The sequence below is a fragment of the Hyperolius riggenbachi genome, chromosome 2 (genome assembly GCF_040937935.1).
Source record: "Hyperolius riggenbachi isolate aHypRig1 chromosome 2, aHypRig1.pri, whole genome shotgun sequence".
Lineage (NCBI taxonomy): Eukaryota > Metazoa > Chordata > Amphibia > Anura > Hyperoliidae > Hyperolius > Hyperolius riggenbachi.
The window spans coordinates 139994688-140012571 of NC_090647.1; the positions used below are offsets into that span (position 1 = coordinate 139994688).

Here is a 17884-nt window from a genome sequence, read left to right on the forward strand (position 1 = left end):
CAGCTCCAGTAGTCGGATACTACAGCACATGCGTGGCCCTGGCCCTGCACCTGCTTGGTCACACTCCTGTGGCCAGCTGCGTACTGCATCTGCAAAGTTAGTTAAAACTACAAAGACGCAAACCGCTCTTGGCCACGAGAGCACAACCAAGAAGGTGCATGGTCAGGGCTGCACATGTGCAATAGTCCCTGGCTGGCTCAGTTGGGAGTTTTACCAGAGCTGACTGCAGGATATTGGACCAAACTAGATGGACACCAAGGGAGTATATGGTTTACAGGGGCCAGGAAGAAGCCCCAGGTATGTTAAAAAAACCACTTTTTTTTGGGCCAATTCAGTGGCACTTTAAGTACTACAGATTGTGTACAGAAACATAATCTGTATTAAAGTACCAATGAATTAGCACCAAAAAAGTGATTTTTTTTTTTTGATTTTTTTTTTTACTTACCTGGGGCTCCTTCCAGCTCCCTGTTGTCTGTCAGGCCACTCAATGTTCCCACGCCACTTGCTTGTGTCATAGCCTCCTCTGACAGTGCTGCGACTAGAGCTCTAGTTGCAGCTACTGGACATGCCCAGTCTTGGCGTCTGTGGGCCTTCTTGATTGTGCTCCCATCGCCAGGAACGCTCTTGCGTGTGCACACAGCACCATACAATTCTATTTTATCGAGTTTATTTGAGTTTATCTTGGCATTATTTGTTTGTAGGAGAGGTGCCTACAGCCAACTCTGGGCAGACCCACCACTTCTAAGTTCATCTACATTTGGTTCGGCGCACACAGGCAGGGGGGGGGGGCCCAGGCCTGCGGGCGCTTTCGGCTTAGTGTGGCCGCAGGCAAACTCCAAGGCGCCGTTCCGGCGCCTTGAAGGTGAGGCTTCCCACGCGTGCTCATAGCCATTGGGCCTCAAACCCAAAAAAACACCTGCAGCACCTGGGGTTCACAGCCGGTCTCCCATGCAGCTACTAACCAGGCCTGAAGCCACTTAGCTTCCGCGATCTGACGAGAGCGGGCGCTTTCAGCTTAGTGTGGCCGCAGGCAAACTCCAAGGCGCTGTTCCGGCGCCTTGAAGGTGAGGCTTCCCACGCGTGCTCATAGCCATTGGGCCTCAAACCCAAAAAAACGCCTGCAGCACCTGGGGTTCACAGCCGGTCTCCCATGCAGCTACTAACCAGGCCTGAAGCCACTTAGCTTCCGCGATCTGACGAGAGCGGGCGCTTTCGGCTTAGTGTGGCCGCAGGCAAACTCCAAGGCGCCGTTCCGGCGCCTTGAAGGTGAGGCTTCCCACGCGTGCTCATAGCCATTGGGCCTCAAACCCAAAAAAACACCTGCAGCACCTGGGGTTCACAGCCGGTCTCCCATGCAGCTACTAACCAGGCCTGAAGCCACTTAGCTTCCGCGATCTGACGAGAGCGGGCGCTTTCGGCTTAGTGTGGCCGCAGGCAAACTCCAAGGCGCTGTTCCGGCGCCTTGAAGGTGAGGCTTCCCACGCGTGCTCATAGCCATTGGGCCTCAAACCCAAAAAAAACGCCTGCAGCACCTGGGGGTTCACAGCCGGTCTCCCATGCAGCTACTAACCAGGCCTGAAGCCACTTAGCTTCCGCGATCTGACGAGAGCGGGCGCTTTCGGCTTAGTGTGGCCGCAGGCATACTCCAAGGCGCCGCTCCGGCGCCTTGAAGGTGAGGCTTCCCACGCGTGCTCATAGCCATTGGGCCTCAAACCCAAAAAAACGCCTGCAGCACCTGGGGTTCACAGCCGGTCTCCCATGCAGCTACTAACCAGGCCTGAAGCCACTTAGCTTCCGCGTTCTGACGAGAGCGGGCGCTTTCGGCTTAGTGTGGCCGCAGGCAAACTCCAAGGCGCCGTTCCGGCGCCTTGAAGGTGAGGCTTCCCACGCGTGCTCATAGCCATTGGGCCTCAAACCCAAAAAAACACCTGCAGCACCTGGGGTTCACAGCCGGTCTCCCATGCAGCTACTAACCAGGCCTGAAGCCACTTAGCTTCCGCGATCTGACGAGAGCGGGCGCTTTCGGCTTAGTGTGGCCGCAGGCAAACTCCAAGGCGCTGTTCCGGCGCCTTGAAGGTGAGGCTTCCCACGCGTGCTCATAGCCATTGGGCCTCAAACCCAAAAAAACGCCTGCAGCACCTGGGGGTTCACAGCCGGTCTCCCATGCAGCTACTAACCAGGCCTGAAGCCACTTAGCTTCCGCGATCTGACGAGAGCGGGCGCTTTCGGCTTAGTGTGGCCGCAGGCATACTCCAAGGCGCCGCTCCGGCGCCTTGAAGGTGAGGCTTCCCACGCGTGCTCATAGCCATTGGGCCTCAAACCCAAAAAAACGCCTGCAGCACCTGGGGTTCACAGCCGGTCTCCCATGCAGCTACTAACCAGGCCTGAAGCCACTTAGCTTCCGCGATCTGACGAGAGCGGGCGCTTTCGGCTTAGTGTGGCCGCAGGCAAACTCCAAGGCGCCGTTCTGGCGCCTTGAAGGTGAGGCTTCCCACGCGTGCTCATAGCCATTGGGCTTCAAACCCAAAAAAACGCCTGCAGCACCTGGGGTTCACAGCCGGTCTCCCATGCAGCTACTAACCAGGCCTGAAGCCACTTAGCTTCCGCGATCTGACGAGAGCGGGCGCTTTCGGCTTAGTGTGGCCGCAGGCAAACTCCAAGGCGCCGTTCCGGCGCCTTGAAGGTGAGGCTTCCCACGCGTGCTCATAGCCATTGGGCTTCAAACCCAAAAAAAACACCTGCAGCACCTGGGGTTCACAGCCGGTCTCCCATGCAGCTACTAACCAGGCCTGAAGCCACTTAGCTTCCGCGATCTGACGAGAGCGGGCGCTTTCGGCTTAGTGTGGCCGCAGGCAAACTCCAAGGCGCCGTTCCGGCGCCTTGAAGGTGAGGCTTCCCACGCGTGCTCATAGCCATTGGGCCTCAAACCCAAAAGAACGCCTGCAGCACCTGGGGTTCACAGCCGGTCTCCCATGCAGCTACTAACCAGGCCTGAAGCCACTTAGCTTCTGACGAGAGCGGGCGCTTTCGGCTTAGTGTGGCCACAGGCAAACTCCAAGGCGCTGTTCCGGCGCCTTGAAGGTGAGGCTTCCCACGCGTGCTCATAGCCATTGGGCCTCAAACCCAAAAAAAACGCCTGCAGCACCTGGGGTTCACAGCCGGTCTCCCATGCAGCTACTAACCAGGCCTGAAGCCACTTAGCTTCCGCGATCTGACGAGAGCGGGCGCTTTCGGCTTAGTGTGGCCGCAGGCAAACTCCAAGGCGCCGCTCCGGCGCCATGAAGGTGAGGCTTCCCACGCGTGCTCATAGCCATTGGGCCTCAAACCCAAAAAAACTCCTGCAGCACCTGGGGTTCACAGCCGGTCTCCCATGCAGCTACTAACCAGGCCTGAAGCCACTTAGCTTCCGCGATCTGACGAGAGCAGGCGCTTTCGGCTTAGTGTGTCCGCAGGCAAACTCCAAGGCGCCGCTCCGGCGCCTTGAAGGTGAGGCTTCCCACGCGTGCTCATAGCCATTGGGCCTCAAACCCAAAAAAACGCCTGCAGCACCTGGGGTTCACAGCCGGTCTCCCATGCAGCTACAAACCAGGCCTGAAGCCACTTAGCTTCCGTGATCTGACAAGAGCGGGCGCTTTCGGCTTAGTGTGGCCACAGGCAAACTCCAAGGCGCCGTTACGGCGCCTTGAAGGTGAGGCTTCCCACGCGTGCTCATAGCCATTTTGCCTCAAACCCAAAAAAACACCTGCAGCACCTGGGGTTCACAGCCGGTCTCCCATGCAGCTACTAACCAGGCCTGAAGCCACTTAGCTTCCGCGTTCTGACGAGAGCGGGCGCTTTCGGCTTAGTGTGGCCGCAGGCTAACTCCAAGGCGCCGTTCCGGCGCCTTGAAGGTGAGGCTTCCCACGCGTGCTCATAGCCATTGGGCCTCAAACCCAAAAAAAACGCCTGCAGCACCTGGGGTTCACAGCCGGTCTCCCATGCAGCTACTAACCAGGCCTGAAGCCACTTAGCTTCCGCCATCTGACGAGAGCGGGCGCTTTCGGCTCAGTGTGGCCGCAGGCAAACTCCAAGGCGCCGCTCCGGCGCCTTGAAGGTGAGGCTTCCCACGCGTGCTCATAGCCATTGGGCCTCAAACCCAAAAAAACACCTGCAGCACCTGGGGTTCACAGCCGGTCTCCCATGCAGCTACTAACCAGGCCTGAAGCCACTTAGCTTCCGCGATCTGACGAGAGCGGGCGCTTTCGGCTTAGTATGGCCGCAGGTAAACTCCAAGGCGCCGCTCCGGCGACTTGAAGGTGAGGCTTCCCACGCGTGCTCATAGCCATTGGGCCTCAAACCCAAAAAAACGCCTGCAGCACCTGGGGTTCACAGCCGGTCTCCCATGCAGCTGCCTCAAACCCAAAAAAACGCCTGCAGCACCTGGGGTTCACAGCCGGTCTCCCATGCAGCTACTAACCAGGCCTGAAGCCACTTAGCTTCCGCGATCTGACGAGAGCGGGCGCTTTCGGCTTAGTGTGGCCGCAGGCTAACTCCAAGGCGCCGTTCCGGCGCCTTGAAGGTGAGGCTTCCCACGCGTGCTCATAGCCATTGGGCCTCAAACCCAAAAAAACGCCAGCAGCACCTGGGGTTCACAGCCAGTCTCCCATGCAGCTACTAACCAGGCCTGAAGCCACTTAGCTTCCACGATCAGACGAGAGCTGGCGCTTTCGGCTTAGTGTGGCCACAGGCAAACTCCAAGGCGCCGCTCCGGCCCCTTGAAGGTGAGGCTTCCCACGCGTGCTCATAGCCATTGGGCCTCAAACCCAAAAAAATGCCTGCAGCACCTGGGGTTCACAGCCGGTCTCCCATGCAGCTACTAACCAGGCCTGAAGCCACTTAGCTTCCGCGATCTGACGAGAGCAGGCGCTTTCGGCTTAGTGTGGCCGCAGGCAAACTCCAAGGCGCCGTTCCGGCGCCTTGAAGGTGAGGCTTCCCACGCGTGCTCATAGCCATTGGGTCTCAAACCCAAAAAAACGCCTGCAGCACCTGCGGTTCACAGCCGGTCTCCCATGCAGCTACTAACCAGGCCTGAAGCCACTTAGCTTCCGCGATCTGACGAGAGCGGGCGCTTTCGGCTTAGTGTGGCCGCAGGCAAACTCCAAGGCGCCGTTCCGGCGCCTTGAAGGTGAGGCTTCCCACGCGTGCTCATAGCCATTGGGCCTCAAACCCAAAAAAACACCTGCAGCACCTGGGGTTCACAGCCGGTCTCCCATGCAGCTACTAACCAGGCCTGAAGCCACTTAGCTTCCGCAATCTGACGAGAGCGGGCGCTTTCGGCTTAGTGTGGCCGCAGGCAAGCTCCAAGGCGCCGTTCCGGCGCCTTGAAGGTGAGGCTTCCCACGCGTGCTCATAGCCATTGGGCCTCAAACCCAAAAAAACGCCTGCAGCACCTGGGGTTCACAGCCAGTCTCCCATGCAGCTACTAACCAGGCCTGAAGCCACTTAGCTTCCGCGATCTGACGAGAGCGGGCGCTTTCGGCTTAATGTGGCCGCAGGCAAACTCCAAGGTGCCGCTCCGGCGCCTTGAAGGTGAGGCTTCCCACGCGTGCTCACAGCCATTGGGCCTCAAACCCAAAAAAACGCCTGCAGCACCTGGGGTTCACAGCCGGTCTCCCATGCAGCTACTAACCAGGCCTGAAGCCACTTAGCTTCCGCGATCTGACGAGAGCGGGCGCTTTCGGCTTAGTGTGGCCGCAGGAAAACTCCAAGGCGCCGTTCCGGCGCCTTGAAGGTGAGGCTTCCCATGCGTGCTTATAGCCATTGGGTCTCAAACCCAAAAAAACGCCTGCAGCACCTGCGGTTCACAGCCGGTCTCCCATGCAGCTACTAACCAGGCCTGAAGCCACTTAGCTTCCGCGATCTGACGAGAGCGGGCGCTTTCGGCTTAGTGTGGCCGCAGGCAAACTCCAAGGCGCCGTTCCGGCGCCTTGAAGGTGAGGCTTCCCACGCGTGCTCATAGCCATTGGGCCTCAAACCCAAAAAAACACCTGCAGCACCTGGGGTTCACAGCCGGTCTCCCATGCAGCTACTAACCAGGCCTGAAGCCACTTAGCTTCCGCAATCTGACGAGAGCGGGCGCTTTCGGCTTAGTGTGGCAGCAGGCAAGCTCCAAGGCGCAGTTCCGGCGCCTTGAAGGTGAGGCTTCCCACGCGTGCTCATAGCCATTGGGCCTCAAACCCAAAAAAACGCCTGCAGCACCTGGGGTTCACAGCCAGTCTCCCATGCAGCTACTAACCAGGCCTGAAGCCACTTAGCTTCCGCGATCTGACGAGAGCGGGCGCTTTCGGCTTAGTGTGGCCGCAGGCAAACTCCAAGGTGCCGCTCCGGCGCCTTGAAGGTGAGGTTTCCCACGCGTGCTCACAGCCATTGGGCCTCAAACCCAAAAAAACGCCTGCAGCACCTGGGGTTCACAGCCGGTCTCCCATGCAGCTACTAACCAGGCCTGAAGCCACTTAGCTTCCGCGATCTGACGAGAGCGGGCGCTTTCGGCTTAGTGTGGCCGCAGGAAAACTCCAAGGCGCCGCTCCGGCGCCTTGAAGGTGAGGCTCCCCATGCGTGCTTATAGCCATTGGGCCTCAAACAAAAAAAAACGCCTGCAGCACCTGGGGTTCACAGCCGGTCTCCCATGCAGCTACTAACCAGGCCTGAAGCCACTTAGCTTCCACGATCTGACGAGAGCGGGCGCTTTCGGCTTAGTGTGGCCGCAGGCAAACTCCAAGGCGCCGGTCCGGCGCCTTGAAGGTGAGGCTTCCCACGCGTGCTCATAGCCATTGGGCCTCAAACCCAAAAAAACGCCTGCAGCACCTGGGGTTCACAGCCAGTCTCCCATGCAGCTACTAACCAGGCCTGAAGCCACTTAGCTTCCGCGATCTGACGAGAGCGGGCGCTTTTGGCTTAGTGTGGCCGCAGGCAAATTCCAATGCGCCGTTCCGGTGCCTTGAAGGTGAGGCTTCCCACGCGTGCTCATAGCCATTGGGCCTCAAACCCAACAAAACGCCTGCAGCACCTGGGGTTCACAGCCGGTCTCCCATGCAGCTACTAACCAGGCCTGAAGCCACTTAGCTTCCGCGATCTGACGAGAGCGGGCGCTTTCGGCTTAGTGTGGCCGCAGGTAAACTCCAAGGCGCCGCTCCGGCGCCTTGAAGGTGAGGCTTCCCACGCGTGCTCATAGCCATTGGGCCTCAAACCCAAAAAAACACCTGCAGCACCTGGGGTTCACAGCCGGTCTCCCATGCAGCTACTAACTAGGCCTGAAGCCACTTAGCTTCCGCGATCTGACGAGAGCGGGCGCTTTCGGCTTAGTGTGGCCGCAGGCAAACTCCAAGGCGCCGCTCCGGCGCCTTGAAGGTGAGGCTTCCCACGCGTGCTCATAGCCATTGGGCCTCAAACCCAAAAAAACACCTGCAGCACCTGGGGTTCACAGCCGGTCTCCCATGCAGCTACTAACCAGGCCTGAAACCACTTAGCTTCCGCGATCTGACGAGAGCGGGCGCTTTCGGCTTAGTGTGGCCGCAGGTAAACTCCAAGGCGCCGCTCCGGCGCCTTGAAGGTGAGGCTTCCCACGCGTGCTCACAGCCATTGGGCCTCAAACCCAAAAAAACACCTGCAGCACCTGGGGTTCACAGCCAGTCTCCCATGCAGCTACTAACCAGGCCTGAAGCCACTTAGCTTCCGCGATCTGACGAGAGCGGGCGCTTTCGGCTTAGTGTGGCCGCAGGTAAACTCCAAGGCGCCGCTCCGGCGCCTTGAAGGTGAGGCTTCCCACGCGTGCTCATAGCCATTGGGCCTCAAACCCAAAAAAACACCTGCAGCACCTGGGGTTCACAGCCGGTCTCCCATGCAGCTACTAACTAGGCCTGAAGCCACTTAGCTTCCGCGATCTGACGAGAGCGGGCGCTTTCGGCTTAGTGTGGCCGCAGGCAAACTCCAAGGCGCCGCTCCGGCGCCTTGAAGGTGAGGCTTCCCACGCGTGCTCATAGCCATTGGGCCTCAAACCCAAAAAAACACCTGCAGCACCTGGGGTTCACAGCCGGTCTCCCATGCAGCTACTAACCAGGCCTGAAACCACTTAACTTCCGCGATCTGACGAGAGCGGGCGCTTTCGGCTTAGTGTGGCCGCAGGCAAACTGCAAGGCGCCGCTCCGGCGCCTTGAAGGTGAGGCTTCCCACGCGTGCTCATAGCCATTGGGCCTCAAACCCAAAAAAACGCCTGCAGCACCTGGGGTTCACAGCCGGTCTCCCATGCAGCTACTAACCAGGCCTGAAGCCACTTAGCTTCCGCGATCTGACGAGAGCGGGCGCTTTCGGCTTAGTGTGGCCGCAGGCAAACTCCAAGGCGCCGCTCCGGCGCCTTGAAGGTGAGGCTTCCCACGCGTGCTCATAGCCATTGGGCCTCAAACCCAAAAAAACACCTGCAGCACCTGGGGTTCACAGCCGGTCTCCCATGCAGCTACTAACCAGGCCTGAAGCCACTTAGCTTCCGCGATCTGACGAGAGCGGGCGCTTTCGGCTTAGTGTGGCCGCAGACAAACTCCAAGGCGCCGTTCCGGCGCCTTGAAGGTGAGGCTTCCCACGCGTGCTCACAGCCATTGGGCCTCAAACCCAAAAAAACGCCTGCAGCACCTGGGGTTCACAGCCGGTCTCCCATGCAGCTACTAACTAGGCCTGAAGCCACTTAGCTTCCGCGATCTGACGAGAGCGGGCGCTTTCGGCTTAGTGTGGCCGCAGGTAAACTCCAAGGCGCCGCTCCGGCGCCTTGACGGTGAGGCTTCCCACGCGTGCTCATAGCCATTGGGCCTCAAACCCAAAAAAACACCTGCAGCACCTGGGGTTCACAGCCGGTCTCCCATGCAGCTACTAACTAGGCCTGAAGCCACTTAGCTTCCGCGATCTGACGAGAGCGGGCGCTTTCGGCTCAGTGTTGCCGCAGGCAAACTCCAAGGCGCCGCTCCGGCGCCTTGAAGGTGAGGCTTCCCACGCGTGCTCATAGCCATTGGGCCTCAAACCCAAAAAAACACCTGCAGCACCTGGGGTTCACAGCCGGTCTCCCATGCAGCTACTAACCAGGCCTGAAACCACTTAACTTCCGCGATCTGACGAGAGCGGGCGCTTTCGGCTTAGTGTGGCCGCAGGCAAACTGCAAGGCGCCGCTCCGGCGCCTTGAAGGTGAGGCTTCCCACGCGTGCTCATAGCCATTGGGCCTCAAACCCAAAAAAACGCCTGCAGCACCTGGGGTTCACAGCCGGTCTCCCATGCAGCTACTAACCAGGCCTGAAGCCACTTAGCTTCCGCGATCTGACGAGAACGGGCGCTTTCAGCTTAGGGTGGCCGCAGGCAAACTCCAAGGCGCCGCTCCGGCGCCTTGAAGGTGAGGCTTCCCACGCGTGCTCATAGCCATTGGGCCTCAAACCCAAAAAAACACCTGTAGCACCTGGGGTTCACAGCCGGTCTCCCATGCAGCTACTAACCAGGCCTGAAGCCACTTAGCTTCCGCGATCTGACGAGAGCGGGCGCTTTCGGCTTAGTGTGGCCGCAGGCAAACTGCAAGGCGCCGCTCCGGCGCCTTGAAGGTGAGGCTTCCCACGCGTGCTCATAGCCATTGGGCCTCAAACCCAAAAAAACGCCTGCAGCACCTGGGGTTCACAGCCGGTCTCCCATGCAGCTACTAACCAGGCCTGAAGCCACTTAGCTTCCGCGATCTGACGAGAGCGGACGCTTTCGGCTTAGTGTGGCCGCAGGTAAACTCCAAGGCGCCGCTCAGGCGCCTTGAAGGTGAGGCTTCCCACGCGTGCTCATAGCCATTGGGCCTCAAACCCAAAAAAACGCCTGCAGCACCTGGGGTTCACAGCCGGTCTCCCATGCAGCTACTAACCAGGCCTGAAGCCACTTAGCTTCCGCGATCTGACGAGAGCGGGCGCTTTCGGCTTAGTGTGGCCGCAGGCAAACTCCAAGGCGCCGTTCCGGCGCCTTGAAGGTGAGGCTTCCCACGCGTGCTCACAGCCATTGGGCCTCAAACCCAAAAAAACGCCTGCAGCACCTGGGGTTCACAGCCGGTCTCCCATGCAGCTACTAACCAGGCCTGAAGCCACTTAGCTTCCGCGATCTGACGAGAGCGGGCGCTTTCGGCTTAGTGTGGCCGCAGGCAAACTCCAAGGCGCCGTTCCGGCGCCTTGAAGGTGAGGCTTCCCACGCGTGCTCATAGCCATTGGGCCTCAAACCCAACAAAACGCCTGCAGCACCTGGGGTTCACAGCCGGTCTCCCATGCAGCTACTAACCAGGCCTGAAGCCACTTAGCTTCCGCGATCTGACGAAAGCGGGCGCTTTAGGCTTAGTGTGGCCGCAGGCAAACTCCAAGGCGCCGTTCCGGCGCCTTGAAGGTGAGGCTTCCCACGCGTGCTCATAGCCATTGGGCCTCAAACCCAACAAAACGCCTGCAGCACCTGGGGTTCACAGCCGGTCTCCCATGCAGCTACTAACCAGGCCTGAAGCCACTTAGCTTCCGCGATCTGACGAGAGCGGGCGCTTTCGGCTTAGTGTGGCCGCAGGTAAACTCCAAGTCGCCGCTCCGGCGCCTTGAAGGTGAGGCTTCCCACGCGTGCTCATAGCCATTGGGCCTCAAACCCAAAAAAACGCCTGCAGCACCTGGGGTTCACAGCCGGTCTCCCATGCAGCTACTAACCAGGCCTGAAGCCACTTAGCTTCCGCGATCTGACGAGAGCGGGCGCTTTCGGCTTAGTGTGGCCGCAGGCAAACTCCAAGGCGCCGCTCCGGCGCCTTGAAGGTGAGGCTTCCCACGCGTGCTCATAGCCATTGGGCCTCAAACCCAAAAAAACGCCTGCAGCACCTGGGGTTCACAGCCGGTCTCCCATGCAGCTACTAACCAGGCCTGAAGCCACTTAGCTTCCGCGATCTGACGAGAGCGGGCGCTTTCGGCTTAGTGTGGCCGCAGGCAAACTCCAAGGCGCCGTTCCGGCGCCTTGAAGGTGAGGCTTCCCACGCGTGCTCATAGCCATTGGGCCTCAAACCCAAAAAAAACGCCTGCAGCACCTGGGGTTCACAGCCGGTCTCCCGTGCAGCTACTAACCAGGCCTGAAGCCACTTAGCTTCCGCGATCTGACGAGAGCGGGCGCTTTCGGCTTAGTGTGGCCGCAGACAAACTACAAGGCGCCGTTCCGGCGCCTTGAAGGTGAGGCTTCCCACGCGTGCTCACAGCCATTGGGCCTCAAACCCAAAAAAACGCCTGCAGCACCTGGGGTTCACAGCCGGTCTCCCATGCAGCTACTAACCAGGCCTGAAGCCACTTAGCTTCCGCGATCTGACGAGAGCGGGCGCTTTCGACTTAGTGTGGCCGCAGGTAAACTCCAAGGCGCCGCTCCGGCGCCTTGAAGGTGAGGCTTCCCACGCGTGCTCATAGCCATTGGGCCTCAAACCCAAAAAAACACCTGCAGCACCTGGGGTTCACAGCCGGTCTCCCATGCAGCTACTAACTAGGCCTGAAGCCACTTAGCTTCCGCGATCTGACGAGAGCGGGCGCTTTCGGCTCAGTGTGGCCGCAGGCAAACTCCAAGGCGCCGCTCCGGCGCCTTGAAGGTGAGGCTTCCCACGCGTGCTCATAGCCATTGGGCCTCAAACCCAAAAAAACACCTGCAGCACCTGGGGTTCACAGCCGGTCTCCCATGCAGCTACTAACCAGGCCTGAAACCACTTAACTTCCGCGATCTGACGAGAGCGGGCGCTTTCGGCTTAGTGTGGCCGCAGGCAAACTGCAAGGCGCCGCTCCGGCGCCTTGAAGGTGAGGCTTCCCACGCGTGCTCATAGCCATTGGGCCTCAAACCCAAAAAAACGCCTGCAGCACCTGGGGTTCACAGCCGGTCTCCCATGCAGCTACTAACCAGGCCAGAAGCCACTTAGCTTCCGCGATCTGACGAGAACGGGCGCTTTCAGCTTAGGGTGGCCGCAGGCAAACTCCAAGGCGCCGCTCCGGCGCCTTGAAGGTGAGGCTTCCCACGCGTGCTCATAGCCATTGGGCCTCAAACCCAAAAAAACACCTGTAGCACCTGGGGTTCACAGCCGGTCTCCCATGCAGCTACTAACCAGGCCTGAAGCCACTTAGCTTCCGCGATCTGACGAGAGCGGGCGCTTTCGGCTTAGTGTGGCCGCAGGCAATCTCCAAGGCGCCGTTCCGGCGCCTTGAAGGTGAGGCTTCACATGCGTGCTCATAGCCATTGGGCCTCAAACCCAAAAAAACACCTGCAGCACCTGGGGTTCACAGCCGGTCTCCCATGCAGCTACTAACCAGGCCTGAAACCACTTAACTTCCGCGATCTGACGAGAGCGGGCGCTTTCGGCTTAGTGTGGCCGCAGGCAAACTGCAAGGCGCCGTTCCGGCGCCTTGAGGGTGAGGCTTCCCACGCGTGCTCATAGCCATTGGGCCTCAAACCCAAAAAAACGCCTGCAGCACCTGGGGTTCACAGCCGGTCTCCCATGCAGCTACTAACCAGGCCTGAAGCCACTTAGCTTCCGCGATCTGACGAGAGCGGGCGCTTTCGGCTTAGTGTGGCCGCAGGTAAACTCCAAGGCGCCGCTCAGGCGCCTTGAAGGTGAGGCTTCCCACGCGTGCTCATAGCCATTGGGCCTCAAACCCAAAAAAACACCTGCAGCACCTGGGGTTCACAGCCGGTCTCCCATGCAGCTACTAACCAGGCCTGAAGCCACTTAGCTTCCGCGATCTGACGAGAGCGGGCACTTTCGGCTTAGTGTGGCCGCAGGCAAACTCCAAGGCGCCGTTCCGGCGCCTTGAAGGTGAGGCTTCCCACGCGTGCTCACAGCCATTGGGCCTCAAACCCAAAAAAAACGCCTGCAGCACCTGGGGTTCACAGCCGGTCTCCCATGCAGCTACTAACCAGGCCTGAAGCCACTTAGCTTCCGCAATCTGACGAGAGCGGGCGCTTTCGGCTTAGTGTGGCCGCAGGCAAACTCCAAGGCGCCGTTCCGGCGCCTTGAAGGTGAGGCTTTCCACGCGTGCTCATAGCCATTGGGCCTCAAACCCAAAAAAACACCTGCAGCACCTGGGGTTCACAGCCGGTCTCCCATGCAGCTACTAACCAGGCCTGAAGCCACTTAGCTTCCACGATCTGACGAGAGCGGGCGCTTTCGGCTTAGTGTGGCCGCAGGCAAACTCCAAGGCGCCGCTCCGGCGCCTTGAAGGTGAGGCTTCCCACGCGTGCTCACAGCCATTGGGCCTCAAACCCAAAAAAACACCTGCAGCACCTGGGGTTCACAGCCGGTCTCCCATGCAGCTACTAACCAGGCCTGAAGCCACTTAGCTTCCGCGATCTGACGAGGGCGGGCGCTTTCGGCTTAGTATGGCCGCAGGCAAACTCCAAGGCGCCGCTCCGGCGCCTTGAAGGTGAGGCTTCCCACGCGTGCTCATAGCCATTGGGCCTCAAACCCAAAAAAACGCCTGTAGCACCTGGGGTTCACAGCCGGTCTCCCATGCAGCTACTAACCAGGCCTGAAGCCACTTAGCTTCCGCAATCTGACGAGAGCGGGCGCTTTCGGCTTAGTGTGGCCGCAGGCAAACTCCAAGGCGCCGTTCCGGGGCCTTGAAGGTGAGGCTTCCCACGCGTGCTCATAGCCATTGGGCCTCAAACCCAAAAAAACACCTGCAGCACCTGGGGTTCACAGCCGGTCTCCCATGCAGCTACTAACCAGGCCTGAAGCCACTTAGCTTCCGCGATCTGACGAGAGCGGGCGCTTTCGGCTTAGTGTGGCCGCAGGCAAACTCCGCGGCGCCGTTCCGGCGCCTTGAAGGTGAGGCTTCCCACGCGTGCTCATAGCCATTGGGCCTCAAACCCAAAAAAACACCTGCAGCACCTGGGGTTCACAGCCAGTCTCCCATGCAGCTACTAACCAGGCCTGAAGCCACTTAGCTTCCGCGATCTGACGAGAGCGGGCGCTTTCGGCTTAGTGTGGCCGCAGGCAAGCTCCAAGGCGCCGTTCCGGCGCCTTGAAGGTGAGGCTTCCCACGCGTGCTCATAGCCATTGGGCCTCAAACCCAAAAAAAACGCCTGCAGCACATGGGGTTCACAGCCGGTCTCCCATGCAGCTACTAACCAGGCCTGAAGCCACTTAGCTTCCGCGATCTGACGAGAGCGGGCGCTTTCGGCTTAGTGTGGCCGCAGGCAAACTCCAAGGCGCCGCTCCGGCGCCTTGAAGGTGAGGCTTCCCACGCGTGCTCATAGCCATTGGGCCTCAAACCCAAAAAAACGCCTGCAGCACATGGGGTTCACAGCCGGTCTCCCATGCAGCTACTAACCAGGCCTGAAGCCACTTAGCTTCCGCGATCTGACGAGAGCGGGCGCTTTCGGCTTAGTGTGGCCGCAGGCAAACTCCAAGGCGCCGTTCCGGCGCCTTGAAGGTGAGGCTTCCCACGCGTGCTCATAGCCATTGGGCCTCAAACCCAAAAAAAACGCCTGCAGCACATGGGGTTCACAGCCGGTCTCCCATGCAGCTACTAACCAGGCCTGAAGCCACTTAGCTTCCGCGATCTGACGAGAGCGGGCGCTTTCGGCTTAGTGTGGCCGCAGGCAAACTCCAAGGCGCCGCTCCGGCGCCTTGAAGGTGAGGCTTCCCACGCGTGCTCATAGCCATTGGGCCTCAAACCCAAAAAAACACCTGCAGCACCTGGGGTTCACAGCCGGTCTCCCATGCAGCTACTAACCAGGCCTGAAACCACTTAGCTTCCGCGATCAGACGAGAGAAGGCGCTTTCGGCTTAGTGTGGCCGCAGGCAAACTCCAAGGCGCCGTTCCGGCGCCTTGAAGGTGAGGCTTCCCTGGGCGTGCTCATAGCCATTGGGCCTCAAACCCAAAAAAACGCCTGCAGCACCTGGGGTTCACAGCCGGTCTCCCATGCAGCTACTAACCAGGCCTGAAGCCACTTAGCTTCCGCGATCTGACGAGAGCGGGCGCTTTCGGCTTAGTGTGGCCGCAGGCAAACTCCAAGGCGCCGTTCCGGCGCCTTGAAGGTGAGGCTTCCCACGCGTGCTCATAGCCATTGGGCCTCAAACCCAAAAAAACGCCTGCAGCACCTGGGGTTCACAGCCGGTCTCCCATGCAGCTACTAACCAGGCCTGAAGCCACTTAGCTTCCGCGATCTGACGAGAGCGGGTGCTTTCGGCTTTGTGTGGCCGCAGGGAAACTCCAAGGCGCCGTTCCGGCGCCTTGAAGGTGAGGCTTCCCACGCGTGCTCATAGCCACTGGGCCTCAAACCCAAAAAAACACCTGCAGCACCTGGGGTTCACAGCCGGTCTCCCACTCAGCTACTAATCAGGCCTGAAGCCACTTAGCTTCCGCGATCTGACGAGAGCGGGCGTTTTCGGCTTAGTGTGGCCGCAGGCAAACTCCAAGGCGCCGCTCCGGCGCCTTGAAGGTGAGGCTTCCCACGCGTGCTCATAGCCATTGGGCCTCAAACCCAAAAAAACACCTGCAGCACCTGGGGTTCACAGCCGGTCTCCCATGCAGCTACTAACCAGGCCTGAAGCCACTTAGCTTCCGCATTCTGACGAGAGCGGGCGCTTTCGGCTTAGTGTGGCCGCAGGCAAACTCCAAGGCGCCGCTCCGGCGCCTTGAAGGTGAGGCTTCCCACGCGTGCTCATAGCCATTGGGCCTCAAACCCAAAAAAACGCCTGCAGCACCTGGGGTTCACAGCCGGTCTCCCATGCAGCTACTAACCAGGCCTGAAGCCACTTAGCTTGCGCGATCTGATGAGAGCGGGCGCTTTCGGCTTAGTGTGGCCGCAGGCAAACTCCAAGGCGCCGTTCCGGCGCATTGAAGGTGAGGCTTCCCACGCGTGCTCATAGCCATTGGGCCTCAAACCCAAAAAAACACCAGCAGCACCTGGGGTTCACAGCCAGTCTCCCATGCAGCTACTAACCAGGCCTGAAGCCACTTAGCTTCCGCGATCTGACGAGAGCGGGCGCTTTCGGCTTAGTGTGGCCACAGGCAAACTCCAAGTCGCCGTTCCGGCGCCTTGAAGGTGAGGCTTCCCACGCGTGCTCATAGCCATTAGGCCTCAAACCCAAAAAAACGCCTGCAGCACCTGGGGTTCACAGCCGGTCTCCCATGCAGCTACTAACCAGGCCTGAAGCCACTTAGCTTCCGCGATCTGACGAGAGCGGGCACTTTCGGCTTAGTGTGGCCGCAGGCAAACTCCAAGGCGCCGCTCCGGCGCCTTGAAGGTGAGGCTTCCCACGCGTGCTCATAGCCATTGGGCCTCAAACCCAAATAAACGCCTGCAGCACCTGGGGTTCACAGCCGGTCTCCCATGCAGCTACTAACCAGGCCTGAAGCCACTTAGCTTCCGCGATCTGACGAGAGCGGGCACTTTCGGCTTAGTGTGGCCGCAGGCAAACTCCAAGGCGCCGTTCCGGCGCCTTGAAGGTGAGGCTTCCCACGCGTGCTCACAGCCATTGGGCCTCAAACCCAAAAAAACGCCTGCAGCACCTGGGGTTCACAGCCGGTCTCCCATGCAGCTACTAACCAGGCCTGAAGCCACTTAGCTTCCGCAATCTGACGAGAGCGGGCGCTTTCGGCTTAGTGTGGCCGCAGGTAAACTCCAAGGCGCCGCTCAGGCGCCTTGAAGGTGAGGCTTCCCACGCGTGCTCATAGCCATTGGGCCTCAAACCCAAAAAAACACCTGCAGCACCTGGGGTTCACAGCCGGTCTCTCATGCAGCTACTAACTAGGCCTGAAGCCACTTAGCTTCCGCGATCTAACGAGAACAGGCGCTTTCGGCTTAGTGTGGCTGCAGGCAAACTCCAAGGCGCCGTTCCGGCGCCTTGAAGGTGAGGCTTCCCACGCGTGCTCATAGCCATTGGGCCTCAAACCCAAAAAAACGCCTGCAGCACCTGGGGTTCACAGCCGGTCTCCCATGCAGCTACTAACCAGGCCTGAAGCCACTTAGCTTCCGCGATCTGACGAGAGCGGGCGCTTTCGGCTTAGTGTGGCCGCAGGCAAACTCCAAGGCGCCGTTCCGGCGCCTTGAAGGTGAGGCTTCCCACGCGTGCTCACAGCCATTGGGCCTCAAACCCAAAAAAACGCCTGCAGCACCTGGGGTTCACAGCCGGTCTCCCATGCAGCTACTAACCAGGCCTGAAGCCACTTAGCTTCCGCGATCTGACGAGAGCGGGCGCTTTCGGCTTAGTGTGGCCGCAGGCAAACTCCAAGGCGCCGCTCCGGCGCCTTGAAGGTGAGGCTTCCCACGCGTGCTCACAGCCATTGGGCCTCAAACCCAAAAAAACGCCTGCAGCACCTGGGGTTCACAGCCGGTCTCCCATGCAGCTACTAACCAGGCCTGAAGCCACTTAGCTTCCTCGATCTGACGAGAGCGGGCGCTTTCGGCTTAGTGTGGCAGCAGGTAAACTCCAAGGCGCCGTTCCGGCGCCTTGAAGGTGAGGCTTCCCACGCGTGCTCATAGCCATTGGGCCTCAAACCCAAAAAAACACCTGCAGCACCTGGGGTTCACAGCCGGTCTCCCATGCAGCTACTAACTAGGCCTGAAGCCACTTAGCTTCCGCGATCTGACGAGAGCGGGCGCTTTCGGCTTAGTGTGGCCGCAGGCAAACTCCAAGGCGCCGTTCCGGCGCCTTGAAGGTGAGGCTTCCCACGCGTGCTCATAGCCATTGGGCCTCAAACCCAAAAAAACACCTGCAGCACCTGGGGTTCACAGCCGGTCTCCCATGCAGCTACTAACCAGGCCTGAAGCCACTTAGCTTCCACGATCTGACGAGAGCGGGCGCTTTCGGCTTAGTGTGGCCGCAGGCAAGCTCCAAGGCACCGTTCCG

General features: G+C 59.8%; 1 non-coding gene and 82 pseudogenes across 1 annotated transcript; all 83 read right to left on the bottom strand.

The window, feature by feature from the left end:
- Nucleotides 1–913: 913 nt before the first annotated feature.
- On the bottom strand, nucleotides 914–1032 carry LOC137548885 (5S ribosomal RNA; annotated as a pseudogene).
- An 83-nt stretch (nucleotides 1033–1115) lies between these two features.
- Nucleotides 1116–1234, bottom strand: LOC137557966 (5S ribosomal RNA; annotated as a pseudogene).
- Nucleotides 1235–1317: 83 nt separating this feature from the next.
- On the bottom strand, nucleotides 1318–1436 carry LOC137547696 (5S ribosomal RNA; annotated as a pseudogene).
- An 84-nt stretch (nucleotides 1437–1520) lies between these two features.
- Nucleotides 1521–1640, bottom strand: LOC137549012 (5S ribosomal RNA; annotated as a pseudogene).
- An 83-nt stretch (nucleotides 1641–1723) lies between these two features.
- Nucleotides 1724–1842, bottom strand: LOC137556881 (5S ribosomal RNA; annotated as a pseudogene).
- An 83-nt stretch (nucleotides 1843–1925) lies between these two features.
- On the bottom strand, nucleotides 1926–2044 carry LOC137547697 (5S ribosomal RNA; annotated as a pseudogene).
- Nucleotides 2045–2127: 83 nt separating this feature from the next.
- On the bottom strand, nucleotides 2128–2247 carry LOC137549013 (5S ribosomal RNA; annotated as a pseudogene).
- Nucleotides 2248–2330: 83 nt separating this feature from the next.
- Nucleotides 2331–2449, bottom strand: LOC137557967 (5S ribosomal RNA; annotated as a pseudogene).
- Nucleotides 2450–2532: 83 nt separating this feature from the next.
- Nucleotides 2533–2651, bottom strand: LOC137557968 (5S ribosomal RNA; annotated as a pseudogene).
- An 84-nt stretch (nucleotides 2652–2735) lies between these two features.
- Nucleotides 2736–2854, bottom strand: LOC137547698 (5S ribosomal RNA; annotated as a pseudogene).
- A 279-nt stretch (nucleotides 2855–3133) lies between these two features.
- On the bottom strand, nucleotides 3134–3252 carry LOC137557969 (5S ribosomal RNA; annotated as a pseudogene).
- An 83-nt stretch (nucleotides 3253–3335) lies between these two features.
- LOC137552847 (5S ribosomal RNA) lies at nucleotides 3336–3454 on the bottom strand (annotated as a pseudogene).
- An 83-nt stretch (nucleotides 3455–3537) lies between these two features.
- On the bottom strand, nucleotides 3538–3656 carry LOC137553233 (5S ribosomal RNA; annotated as a pseudogene).
- An 83-nt stretch (nucleotides 3657–3739) lies between these two features.
- LOC137558771 (5S ribosomal RNA) lies at nucleotides 3740–3858 on the bottom strand (annotated as a pseudogene).
- Nucleotides 3859–3942: 84 nt separating this feature from the next.
- On the bottom strand, nucleotides 3943–4061 carry LOC137549999 (5S ribosomal RNA; annotated as a pseudogene).
- An 83-nt stretch (nucleotides 4062–4144) lies between these two features.
- Nucleotides 4145–4263, bottom strand: LOC137556638 (5S ribosomal RNA). The gene has a single exon (XR_011029279.1). It is a non-coding gene; the product is annotated as a 5S ribosomal RNA (ribosomal RNA).
- Nucleotides 4264–4407: 144 nt separating this feature from the next.
- On the bottom strand, nucleotides 4408–4526 carry LOC137557971 (5S ribosomal RNA; annotated as a pseudogene).
- Nucleotides 4527–4609: 83 nt separating this feature from the next.
- LOC137554089 (5S ribosomal RNA) lies at nucleotides 4610–4728 on the bottom strand (annotated as a pseudogene).
- Nucleotides 4729–4811: 83 nt separating this feature from the next.
- LOC137547522 (5S ribosomal RNA) lies at nucleotides 4812–4930 on the bottom strand (annotated as a pseudogene).
- An 83-nt stretch (nucleotides 4931–5013) lies between these two features.
- On the bottom strand, nucleotides 5014–5132 carry LOC137548721 (5S ribosomal RNA; annotated as a pseudogene).
- Nucleotides 5133–5215: 83 nt separating this feature from the next.
- On the bottom strand, nucleotides 5216–5334 carry LOC137549950 (5S ribosomal RNA; annotated as a pseudogene).
- An 83-nt stretch (nucleotides 5335–5417) lies between these two features.
- Nucleotides 5418–5536, bottom strand: LOC137550632 (5S ribosomal RNA; annotated as a pseudogene).
- An 83-nt stretch (nucleotides 5537–5619) lies between these two features.
- On the bottom strand, nucleotides 5620–5738 carry LOC137548075 (5S ribosomal RNA; annotated as a pseudogene).
- An 83-nt stretch (nucleotides 5739–5821) lies between these two features.
- Nucleotides 5822–5940, bottom strand: LOC137548722 (5S ribosomal RNA; annotated as a pseudogene).
- An 83-nt stretch (nucleotides 5941–6023) lies between these two features.
- On the bottom strand, nucleotides 6024–6142 carry LOC137552109 (5S ribosomal RNA; annotated as a pseudogene).
- Nucleotides 6143–6225: 83 nt separating this feature from the next.
- On the bottom strand, nucleotides 6226–6344 carry LOC137548429 (5S ribosomal RNA; annotated as a pseudogene).
- Nucleotides 6345–6427: 83 nt separating this feature from the next.
- LOC137548077 (5S ribosomal RNA) lies at nucleotides 6428–6546 on the bottom strand (annotated as a pseudogene).
- An 83-nt stretch (nucleotides 6547–6629) lies between these two features.
- LOC137548634 (5S ribosomal RNA) lies at nucleotides 6630–6748 on the bottom strand (annotated as a pseudogene).
- Nucleotides 6749–6831: 83 nt separating this feature from the next.
- On the bottom strand, nucleotides 6832–6950 carry LOC137547579 (5S ribosomal RNA; annotated as a pseudogene).
- An 83-nt stretch (nucleotides 6951–7033) lies between these two features.
- LOC137548261 (5S ribosomal RNA) lies at nucleotides 7034–7152 on the bottom strand (annotated as a pseudogene).
- Nucleotides 7153–7235: 83 nt separating this feature from the next.
- On the bottom strand, nucleotides 7236–7354 carry LOC137550650 (5S ribosomal RNA; annotated as a pseudogene).
- Nucleotides 7355–7437: 83 nt separating this feature from the next.
- LOC137547898 (5S ribosomal RNA) lies at nucleotides 7438–7556 on the bottom strand (annotated as a pseudogene).
- An 83-nt stretch (nucleotides 7557–7639) lies between these two features.
- LOC137548769 (5S ribosomal RNA) lies at nucleotides 7640–7758 on the bottom strand (annotated as a pseudogene).
- An 83-nt stretch (nucleotides 7759–7841) lies between these two features.
- LOC137550651 (5S ribosomal RNA) lies at nucleotides 7842–7960 on the bottom strand (annotated as a pseudogene).
- An 83-nt stretch (nucleotides 7961–8043) lies between these two features.
- On the bottom strand, nucleotides 8044–8162 carry LOC137548382 (5S ribosomal RNA; annotated as a pseudogene).
- Nucleotides 8163–8245: 83 nt separating this feature from the next.
- Nucleotides 8246–8364, bottom strand: LOC137557972 (5S ribosomal RNA; annotated as a pseudogene).
- Nucleotides 8365–8447: 83 nt separating this feature from the next.
- LOC137548755 (5S ribosomal RNA) lies at nucleotides 8448–8566 on the bottom strand (annotated as a pseudogene).
- An 83-nt stretch (nucleotides 8567–8649) lies between these two features.
- LOC137551096 (5S ribosomal RNA) lies at nucleotides 8650–8768 on the bottom strand (annotated as a pseudogene).
- Nucleotides 8769–8851: 83 nt separating this feature from the next.
- LOC137551934 (5S ribosomal RNA) lies at nucleotides 8852–8970 on the bottom strand (annotated as a pseudogene).
- An 83-nt stretch (nucleotides 8971–9053) lies between these two features.
- On the bottom strand, nucleotides 9054–9172 carry LOC137548383 (5S ribosomal RNA; annotated as a pseudogene).
- Nucleotides 9173–9255: 83 nt separating this feature from the next.
- On the bottom strand, nucleotides 9256–9374 carry LOC137551102 (5S ribosomal RNA; annotated as a pseudogene).
- An 83-nt stretch (nucleotides 9375–9457) lies between these two features.
- On the bottom strand, nucleotides 9458–9576 carry LOC137550594 (5S ribosomal RNA; annotated as a pseudogene).
- An 83-nt stretch (nucleotides 9577–9659) lies between these two features.
- On the bottom strand, nucleotides 9660–9778 carry LOC137550714 (5S ribosomal RNA; annotated as a pseudogene).
- An 83-nt stretch (nucleotides 9779–9861) lies between these two features.
- LOC137557973 (5S ribosomal RNA) lies at nucleotides 9862–9980 on the bottom strand (annotated as a pseudogene).
- An 83-nt stretch (nucleotides 9981–10063) lies between these two features.
- Nucleotides 10064–10182, bottom strand: LOC137557974 (5S ribosomal RNA; annotated as a pseudogene).
- Nucleotides 10183–10265: 83 nt separating this feature from the next.
- On the bottom strand, nucleotides 10266–10384 carry LOC137548918 (5S ribosomal RNA; annotated as a pseudogene).
- Nucleotides 10385–10467: 83 nt separating this feature from the next.
- Nucleotides 10468–10586, bottom strand: LOC137548262 (5S ribosomal RNA; annotated as a pseudogene).
- An 83-nt stretch (nucleotides 10587–10669) lies between these two features.
- LOC137557975 (5S ribosomal RNA) lies at nucleotides 10670–10788 on the bottom strand (annotated as a pseudogene).
- An 83-nt stretch (nucleotides 10789–10871) lies between these two features.
- LOC137557977 (5S ribosomal RNA) lies at nucleotides 10872–10990 on the bottom strand (annotated as a pseudogene).
- An 84-nt stretch (nucleotides 10991–11074) lies between these two features.
- On the bottom strand, nucleotides 11075–11193 carry LOC137549423 (5S ribosomal RNA; annotated as a pseudogene).
- Nucleotides 11194–11276: 83 nt separating this feature from the next.
- On the bottom strand, nucleotides 11277–11395 carry LOC137549324 (5S ribosomal RNA; annotated as a pseudogene).
- An 83-nt stretch (nucleotides 11396–11478) lies between these two features.
- LOC137550793 (5S ribosomal RNA) lies at nucleotides 11479–11597 on the bottom strand (annotated as a pseudogene).
- An 83-nt stretch (nucleotides 11598–11680) lies between these two features.
- On the bottom strand, nucleotides 11681–11799 carry LOC137548384 (5S ribosomal RNA; annotated as a pseudogene).
- An 83-nt stretch (nucleotides 11800–11882) lies between these two features.
- On the bottom strand, nucleotides 11883–12001 carry LOC137552719 (5S ribosomal RNA; annotated as a pseudogene).
- An 83-nt stretch (nucleotides 12002–12084) lies between these two features.
- On the bottom strand, nucleotides 12085–12203 carry LOC137550595 (5S ribosomal RNA; annotated as a pseudogene).
- An 83-nt stretch (nucleotides 12204–12286) lies between these two features.
- Nucleotides 12287–12405, bottom strand: LOC137548385 (5S ribosomal RNA; annotated as a pseudogene).
- An 83-nt stretch (nucleotides 12406–12488) lies between these two features.
- On the bottom strand, nucleotides 12489–12607 carry LOC137548263 (5S ribosomal RNA; annotated as a pseudogene).
- An 83-nt stretch (nucleotides 12608–12690) lies between these two features.
- LOC137549130 (5S ribosomal RNA) lies at nucleotides 12691–12809 on the bottom strand (annotated as a pseudogene).
- Nucleotides 12810–12893: 84 nt separating this feature from the next.
- On the bottom strand, nucleotides 12894–13012 carry LOC137548730 (5S ribosomal RNA; annotated as a pseudogene).
- Nucleotides 13013–13095: 83 nt separating this feature from the next.
- LOC137549889 (5S ribosomal RNA) lies at nucleotides 13096–13214 on the bottom strand (annotated as a pseudogene).
- Nucleotides 13215–13297: 83 nt separating this feature from the next.
- LOC137548587 (5S ribosomal RNA) lies at nucleotides 13298–13416 on the bottom strand (annotated as a pseudogene).
- An 83-nt stretch (nucleotides 13417–13499) lies between these two features.
- LOC137551380 (5S ribosomal RNA) lies at nucleotides 13500–13618 on the bottom strand (annotated as a pseudogene).
- Nucleotides 13619–13701: 83 nt separating this feature from the next.
- LOC137547699 (5S ribosomal RNA) lies at nucleotides 13702–13820 on the bottom strand (annotated as a pseudogene).
- Nucleotides 13821–13903: 83 nt separating this feature from the next.
- LOC137549688 (5S ribosomal RNA) lies at nucleotides 13904–14022 on the bottom strand (annotated as a pseudogene).
- Nucleotides 14023–14106: 84 nt separating this feature from the next.
- Nucleotides 14107–14225, bottom strand: LOC137549553 (5S ribosomal RNA; annotated as a pseudogene).
- Nucleotides 14226–14308: 83 nt separating this feature from the next.
- LOC137549554 (5S ribosomal RNA) lies at nucleotides 14309–14427 on the bottom strand (annotated as a pseudogene).
- Nucleotides 14428–14511: 84 nt separating this feature from the next.
- LOC137549555 (5S ribosomal RNA) lies at nucleotides 14512–14630 on the bottom strand (annotated as a pseudogene).
- Nucleotides 14631–14713: 83 nt separating this feature from the next.
- Nucleotides 14714–14832, bottom strand: LOC137553624 (5S ribosomal RNA; annotated as a pseudogene).
- An 84-nt stretch (nucleotides 14833–14916) lies between these two features.
- On the bottom strand, nucleotides 14917–15035 carry LOC137557978 (5S ribosomal RNA; annotated as a pseudogene).
- An 83-nt stretch (nucleotides 15036–15118) lies between these two features.
- Nucleotides 15119–15237, bottom strand: LOC137550867 (5S ribosomal RNA; annotated as a pseudogene).
- Nucleotides 15238–15320: 83 nt separating this feature from the next.
- LOC137548508 (5S ribosomal RNA) lies at nucleotides 15321–15439 on the bottom strand (annotated as a pseudogene).
- Nucleotides 15440–15522: 83 nt separating this feature from the next.
- Nucleotides 15523–15641, bottom strand: LOC137549235 (5S ribosomal RNA; annotated as a pseudogene).
- An 83-nt stretch (nucleotides 15642–15724) lies between these two features.
- Nucleotides 15725–15843, bottom strand: LOC137549045 (5S ribosomal RNA; annotated as a pseudogene).
- An 83-nt stretch (nucleotides 15844–15926) lies between these two features.
- LOC137552519 (5S ribosomal RNA) lies at nucleotides 15927–16045 on the bottom strand (annotated as a pseudogene).
- An 83-nt stretch (nucleotides 16046–16128) lies between these two features.
- LOC137547746 (5S ribosomal RNA) lies at nucleotides 16129–16247 on the bottom strand (annotated as a pseudogene).
- An 83-nt stretch (nucleotides 16248–16330) lies between these two features.
- LOC137547748 (5S ribosomal RNA) lies at nucleotides 16331–16449 on the bottom strand (annotated as a pseudogene).
- Nucleotides 16450–16532: 83 nt separating this feature from the next.
- LOC137550866 (5S ribosomal RNA) lies at nucleotides 16533–16651 on the bottom strand (annotated as a pseudogene).
- Nucleotides 16652–16734: 83 nt separating this feature from the next.
- LOC137554249 (5S ribosomal RNA) lies at nucleotides 16735–16853 on the bottom strand (annotated as a pseudogene).
- An 83-nt stretch (nucleotides 16854–16936) lies between these two features.
- On the bottom strand, nucleotides 16937–17055 carry LOC137557979 (5S ribosomal RNA; annotated as a pseudogene).
- An 83-nt stretch (nucleotides 17056–17138) lies between these two features.
- LOC137557980 (5S ribosomal RNA) lies at nucleotides 17139–17257 on the bottom strand (annotated as a pseudogene).
- An 83-nt stretch (nucleotides 17258–17340) lies between these two features.
- LOC137553396 (5S ribosomal RNA) lies at nucleotides 17341–17459 on the bottom strand (annotated as a pseudogene).
- Nucleotides 17460–17542: 83 nt separating this feature from the next.
- On the bottom strand, nucleotides 17543–17661 carry LOC137550652 (5S ribosomal RNA; annotated as a pseudogene).
- An 83-nt stretch (nucleotides 17662–17744) lies between these two features.
- On the bottom strand, nucleotides 17745–17863 carry LOC137549890 (5S ribosomal RNA; annotated as a pseudogene).
- Between the last annotated feature and the right edge of the window lie 21 nt (nucleotides 17864–17884).